This window comes from Phaseolus vulgaris, chromosome 4 (assembly GCF_051622355.1).
Source record: "Phaseolus vulgaris cultivar YP4 chromosome 4, ASM5162235v1, whole genome shotgun sequence".
NCBI classification, from domain to species: domain Eukaryota; kingdom Viridiplantae; phylum Streptophyta; class Magnoliopsida; order Fabales; family Fabaceae; genus Phaseolus; species Phaseolus vulgaris.
Genome location: NC_143501.1, coordinates 2,154,087 through 2,161,124, shown reverse-complemented (window position 1 = coordinate 2,161,124; position 7,038 = coordinate 2,154,087). Strand labels below are relative to the sequence as shown.

The following is a 7,038-nucleotide window of genomic DNA, read 5'->3' as shown; positions in this document are numbered from 1 at the left end:
AAACAAATAATATTATCACATATATTATTAAATTTTATAATGATTAAGTAAAAAATCTTATTTAAAATAATTTATAATTAGTTCATAATGTAAAAAATACTTTATATGATATTGATATAGTATATTAAACTTGAATTCTTTAACAAATTGTTATAAATAAACTTTCGAACAAGTAGCAAATGTAATGACGTAAATGGGGATTTATTGTCCTTAAGTTTGAGGGAGGTTACATATGCCTTCAACTTCATACAACAAACAGCTATCAATAAATGGTAGCGTGCATATATTAGGTGAGTGAAAGACAATTTTTTGTTGACTTGCTTCTGTTGTACCATTAATGGTTGGAGTTCATACCTCTCCCAAACGTGTATGTTATTAAAGAAAACACAATTGAATTAGTTTGATTCAAGAACAACTTTTACAAACTTCTTTTTCATGCAATCAACTATGTGATCCCTTAAAATGAATGTACGTCCATTTTTTTACTATAATAAATTGTTAAATAAAAATTAATTTTAAAGATAAAAAAAAATAATTAGTTACTATATTGACTTAAGTTCTCTTAGTTGTGTATCGTAGTTTAGATTATGGAATTTATTTGAACCAAGAAAATTTAAGAGATTGCATGCTATTATTACAATGTTGGTGAGAATGAAATGTTTTTTCCTTTCCCATCAATTAAGTAATTAATGGCAGAAGACATTGTTGTATGACTTGATTCCACTCGCAAAAAGTTAAATTTTTATGCACACTATTATTTTTCCAAATGAAACTTTGAATCATTATTAACTTTTTTTTTTCTTTCTAGTACACTGTCACCCAGAAAAACCCACCTACGAGTTTAGTGAGTTTAATAAGGAAGAAGTTGGATTAGTTAAAGTCCAAACTGGTTTAAGAGACCTACATTAAATCTTAACATTTATTGTCTCGTACTAATGACAATTTTTGCAATTCTTATGACATTTATTGTCTCGTACTAATGACAATTTTTGCAATTCTTGTGGACTCCTTACAAGAGAGCTGACATTGTTCCCTTAATAATTTGTTGAGGTTTATCTTGTTAATAGGGTAGTTCATTTTATATGTTTTGTCACCTTTGAATTTCATCAATTTGATTGAGTAATATGACAATTTAGGTTTCTACAAGATATTCCATCAAATCTATTAAACTTATATCAATTGTACAAAGAAGATATGACAGAACAAACAAAAGTTGGACAGAGTACCATCAAAGGTGGATAGTAATGTGGACTGATCGACATAATCGTCTCATTGAAGGTGTTCAGTTTAGCGATAATGGTCATTTGTATGACACAGTAATATACATGCAATAATACATTTTTGGTACATATCACCTTTGGAACTGACATATGACGACAATGTAAGTTAACTACGTTTTACTTTTCCTCATGTAATATCTAAAATTTGACATTATTATTCAAGAGTACGACACGCCATATGTCATGTAATATCTTACTCCTTGAGTATTTTGGTATGCCATTTATACCAGACATTCGTCATTGTGTCTATTGATTTATGGCTAAGATTTGAGCCCCAAATTCGTCCCACAAGATTTGCAATAAACTTTTTATTCATCTCGGCCAGGGTCGAAAGGAAGGTTCGTTTGTGTGTGAAACTGTTTGATTTTTTCCTAGGTGAATACTCATCCGTTTAACCTAAAATTTGTCACATTTTGTCGTCAAGATTCTTACGTGGAATTTCAGGAAATAACTATTTCGGGAGTATTTTTCAGAAATTTTGTGCAAACCAAGGCTATCCTCCACCAAAACTTGTGAAATTACGCCCTACTTTCTGCAATTTTATTCTGGGTTTGTATTGCGCTGAAAAAATTCACGCAAGTACCCTCATATGTTTTTTGCACTTAGGTAAGAAGGCACGTCCATAAACAAATCACAAAAAGAAGATATGGGGAAGAAAAGCCAGGACGTTTTGTTTTCGGAAAACCAGTTTTGTTCACTCTCGGTATGCGACTTACTACACCTTGGATATTTTGATATGAAATTTTTACCAAACAATCTTCATTGTGTCTATTAAGTTTTGCTTGAGATTTGAGCCCCAAATTCGTTCCACAAGATTTTTAATAAAAAAAATTTCATCACTGCCAGGGCCGAAAGAAAGGTTCATTTGTGTGTGAAATTTTTGATTTTTTTTCCTAGGTGAATACTCATCCGTTTGACATGAAATTTGTCTCGTTTTGTTCCAAAATCAGTCAAGATTCTTACGTGAAATTTCAGGAAAAAACTATTTCGGGAGAATTTTTTGGAAATTTTGTACAAACCAAGGCTATCCTCTACCAAAACTTGTAAAATTCGCCCTACTTTCTACAGTTTGATTTTGGGTCCATATTACGCTGAAAAAGTTCACGCAAGTACCCTCACATGTTTTTTGCAACCAGGTAAGGAGGCACGTCCATAAATAAATCACAAAAAGAAGATACGGGGAAGATAATCCAGGACGTTTTGTTTTCGGAAAACCAGTTTTGCTCACTCTCGGTCTGGGACTTACTACGCCTTACTCCTTGGGTATTTTGGTATGAAATTTTTACCATGCATTCATCATTGTGTCTATTGAGTTTTGGCTGAGATTTGAGCCCCAAATTCGTGCCACAAGATTTGCAAAAAAAAATTATTCATCATTTCCAGGGCTAAAAGGAAGGTTCGTTTTTGTGTGAAACTGTGTAATTTTTTTCCTAAGTAAATACTCATCCGTTTTACCTGAAATTTGTCGCGTTTTGTCCCAAATTAAGTTGAGATTTTTACATGGAATTTTAGGAAAAAACTATTTCGGGAGAATTTTTCAGAAATTTTGTCCAAAGCAAGGCTATCCTCTACCAAAACTTGTGAAATTTCGCCCTACTTTCTGCAATTTTATTCTGGGTTCGTATTCCGCTGAAAAAATTCACGCAAGTACCCTCATATGTTGTTTTCACACAGGTAAGGAGGCACGTTCATAAACAAATCACAAAATGAAGATACGGGGAAGAAAAGTCGGGACGTTTTCTTTTCGGAAAACTAGTTTGTGTCTGAAACTATTTAATTTTTTTCCTAGTTGAATACTCATCTGTTTGACCTGAAATTCGTCATTGTGTGTTTTGGCTGAAATTTGAGCCCCAAATTCATCCCACAAGATTTGTAATAAAAAATTTATTCATCACTCCAAGGGCCGAAAGGAAGGTTCGTTTGTGTGTGAAATTGTTTGATTTTTTGCATAGGTGAATACTCATCCGGTTGACTTGAAAGTTTTCCCGATTTGTCCAAAATTCAGTCAAGATTCTTATGTGGAATTTTAGCAGGAAATTATTTAGGTAGAACTTTTCAGATATTTTGTGCAAACCACGACTATTCTCTACCAAAAAATGTGAAATTCCGCCCTACTTTTCTACAGTTTTATCTAGGTCCATATTAAGTTGAAAATTTCCGAAAAAACTCACATAAATACTTTCATATGTTGTTTGCTCCCAGGTAAGAAGGCACGTCCATAAAGAAATCACAAAAAGGAGATATAGGGAAGAACATCTAAGACGTTTTGTTTTCGGAAAACTAGTTTGTTTCACTCCGGGTCTAGGACTTACTATGCCTTATTCCTTTTGTCTTTTGGTCTGAAACTTTTACCAAACATTCATCATTGTGTTTACTGAGGTTTGGGTGATATTTTAGCCCCAAATTTGTCCTAGAAGATTTGCAATAAAATTTTTATTCATCAATGTCAGGGTCAGAAGGAAGGTTTGTTTCTGTGTGAAAATGTTGATTTTTTTCATAGGTATACTCATTTGTTTGACCTGAAATTTGTCATGTTTTGTCTCAAATTCAATCGAGATTCTTACGTGGATATTCAGCATAAAATTATTTTGGGAGAATTTTTTGCAAACCAAGGCTATCATCTACCAAAAAAATGTGACATTTCGTCCTACTTTTCTGCAATTTTATTCTAAGTACGTATTACGTTGAAATATTCCAAAAAAATTCACACAAGTACTTTCATATGTTATTTGCACCCATGTAAGAAATCACAAAAATGAGATATAGGGAAGGAAAACAAGGACATTTTGTTTTTGAAAAACCAATTTTGTTCACTTCCGGTCTGCGACTTACTACTCCTTATTCCTTAGGTCTTTTTGTCTGAAATTTTTACCAGATATTATTTATTGTGTATATTGAATTTTGGCTGAGATTTCAATCCCAAATTCATCCCACAAGATTTACAATAAAATATTAATTTGTCAATGCTAGGGCCGGAAGGAAATTGCCCGGAAGAGAAACCTGGGAACTTACTACAATAAGCCAAATGCATTCATCAAACAAAAGGAATCTTATACACCATCATTATTAGCTTCATTTCACATACATCACACTTTATTTTATATCTTTTACACTTCTTTCTGTTTCTGACATCGTTATTCCCACATACATCAAATTACATTTCTCTCTTTTTTATCGTAACCTTTAAACCATCCTTCATCAGAAGAACGTTTGAAGGTTTGGCTTAGCAACATGACCTTCCACCACTTGGAGACGATACTTGTGCAAAATTGCAGTTGCCACCATCTTAATTTGAATGAAGGAGACACCTTTGCCCAAGCAAGTCCTAGGTCCTGTGTTAAAAGCAACAAATTTGTAAGATGGTACATAAACAATACCTCCTTTCTCTGAAATCCATCTCTCTGGCTTGAACTCCATGCAATCTTCTCCCCATATTTCCTCAGATCTTCCCATTGAATACAAGAAAAACATTATAACTGTACTTGGATTAACACCATGACCACTAGGAAGCACATCAGATTTAAGTGCTTCCTTGCGTTCTAAGGGTATGGGAGGAAACAGCCTCAATGATTCACATATAGCACCATGCAGATAAACCAGTTTTTTCACTTCTTCCACACTTAAAACCTCTGCTTTCTTTTCATTTCTTCCAAACGTTTCTTTGATCTCTTCAAGAATCTTGGCTTCCACCAAAGGGTTTGTAGCAACAAGCCAAAAGAACCAAGTGAGAGCTGAAGTTACGGCATCTCTCCCAGCCACAAAAAAATTGAACACAGTATCTCTTAGAAATATATCATCATGTTCTTCTCCTTTTTCCTTCCCTTCTCTCATCAAAGTTGTCAACAAGTCAACATCAGAAGTTTCTTCCGTTTCATTTTTTTCTATGCACTTGCTAAGATTTTTTCTCTTGGACGCTATGCATGCATATATGAACTCATCAAGATTCTTACACGCTTCTGTCATCTTCTTCTCTTGCCCAATCTGAAGCCATTTCTGCAGCTTCCAAACACACTTTGGCACTACATGTCTGCGAAAAATGGTCTCTCCCGCATCATTAAAGGCCTTCTCAATTTCAACTTCGGGAAAATCCACGGAAAGGCAATTAGGGTCATGGCCATTAACTGAATAACATAAGTTATCGAAAGTGAAGCGGTTGAAGAGATCTTGAAGATCCACCACGCTCCCTTGTTGGTGTACATGATCCAATACGGGAAGTAGGCTATTCTGGATCTTCTTGTGAATGGTTTTCTCTAGAAACACCTCGAACTTTTTCTGTTTGAAGAGATAATGAATGAGATCCCTGTTGTATTTCCATGCTTCTGAATCAGTGGCTGCAATCCCTTCTCCCAAGACTTCAAAAATGTCACGAAACACGGGTCCCTTCACGTAGTTGTGGAAACTCGTGCTCATGACGTGGCGCACGTTTAGGGGGTCACTCGTGAACAAATAGTTCATGTTGGTAAACCATGGTCCGGTGAACTCACCAGTTCCCCCCTTCTCTTTCAATATCTCAGTGAAAAAATCATGGAAACGCGACAAATTGAAGAGTAACTGTGGTAGCATGCCAAGGATGGGGTAGTCAGTGAAGAGAGGGTACCTGCAACATGCTCTCCGATGGAAGAAATACATGATGCAGAAGAGTGCTGCAACTGTTGCTGCTGCATAGCTAAGCAATAGTGCCATAGTAAATTGATGAACAACACAAAAAACCTTTGTTTATTATGTTGTTTCTTGAGAATATGTGTGGCACTTGCATGGATATTATGCTCTTATAAAGGGTTAGATGTTGATTTATGTTCACGTGATAAGTGTATATTAATTTTTTGGGCAAATAGAAGAAACGATGAACATTGTACGAAGTTGGAAAATAGGATGTTGACTAGTTAGGTCAGAAATTGAAGAAATTGTTGGCATGAAGGTAGATAGAGGTGCACGTCTTCTTTATTTCACAAGATTTGAAACAGCTACATCTTTAATTTACTGGTAGGGCTAGCACGACGGATGACTCGGTATTCGGTCATTATGTTGATTGATATTACAAGTCAATTACACCTAAGTAGAATTATTGAGGCTAATCAACAATCAAGGGTTAGGTAATACACTTCTAAACACGATTCAGCTCTCCAACCTGACCCAATGAGAAAGGCCCACCAAAATAATAGAATTAGCACAGATTTCAAGAATCAGGTACGTCATTACATAGTACACAGAATACCGAGTATCAAATACTAAATCTGACTTAAGGGTCGAAGTGTCTTCTGTATGTATCATCCGAGTTTGGATTACGTGAAGGTTGAGGAGTAGGGTGAGAAGAGAAGAACAGAAGTGCAAATCGACCAATCGATGAAGGAGGTAGTGGAGCAGGTTGAATCGTTCTCTAGGCCCTAACCCCATTCGAAAACAATTGGCGCCCACCGTGAGGCCTAGAGAATCAGAGCGAAGAAGAAAGTAGATTGTATCAAGCTAAAGCATGGCTACTGAAAGGATGTCAGAAATTAAGCAAATGGCATTGTTGATGTCTCTGAAAAAAGAGAGATGGTTGAGATGAAGAGAAGAAATGAGGAGATCACTCAGAAGAATGAGGATGAAATCTTGGGGATCGTCCGCTGGACCGACCAATCTTGTTGGGAGGTCCTTCACCACCCTCACCAACCCCAAGACTGTTGAGGAGCCGAAGGACAAAATTCATACCCAAAAGGTCGACAGTGAATCTTATCTGAACAAGTCAATCCCCATTATCGGTACTATGGACTCAGTC

At 35.7% G+C, this 7,038-nt stretch overlaps 1 pseudogene; it reads right to left on the bottom strand.

Annotated features, from left to right (window-relative positions):
- Window positions 1–4,345: 4,345 nt before the first annotated feature.
- LOC137836354 (alkane hydroxylase MAH1 pseudogene) lies at window positions 4,346–5,989 on the bottom strand (annotated as a pseudogene).
- Between the last annotated feature and the right edge of the window lie 1,049 nt (window positions 5,990–7,038).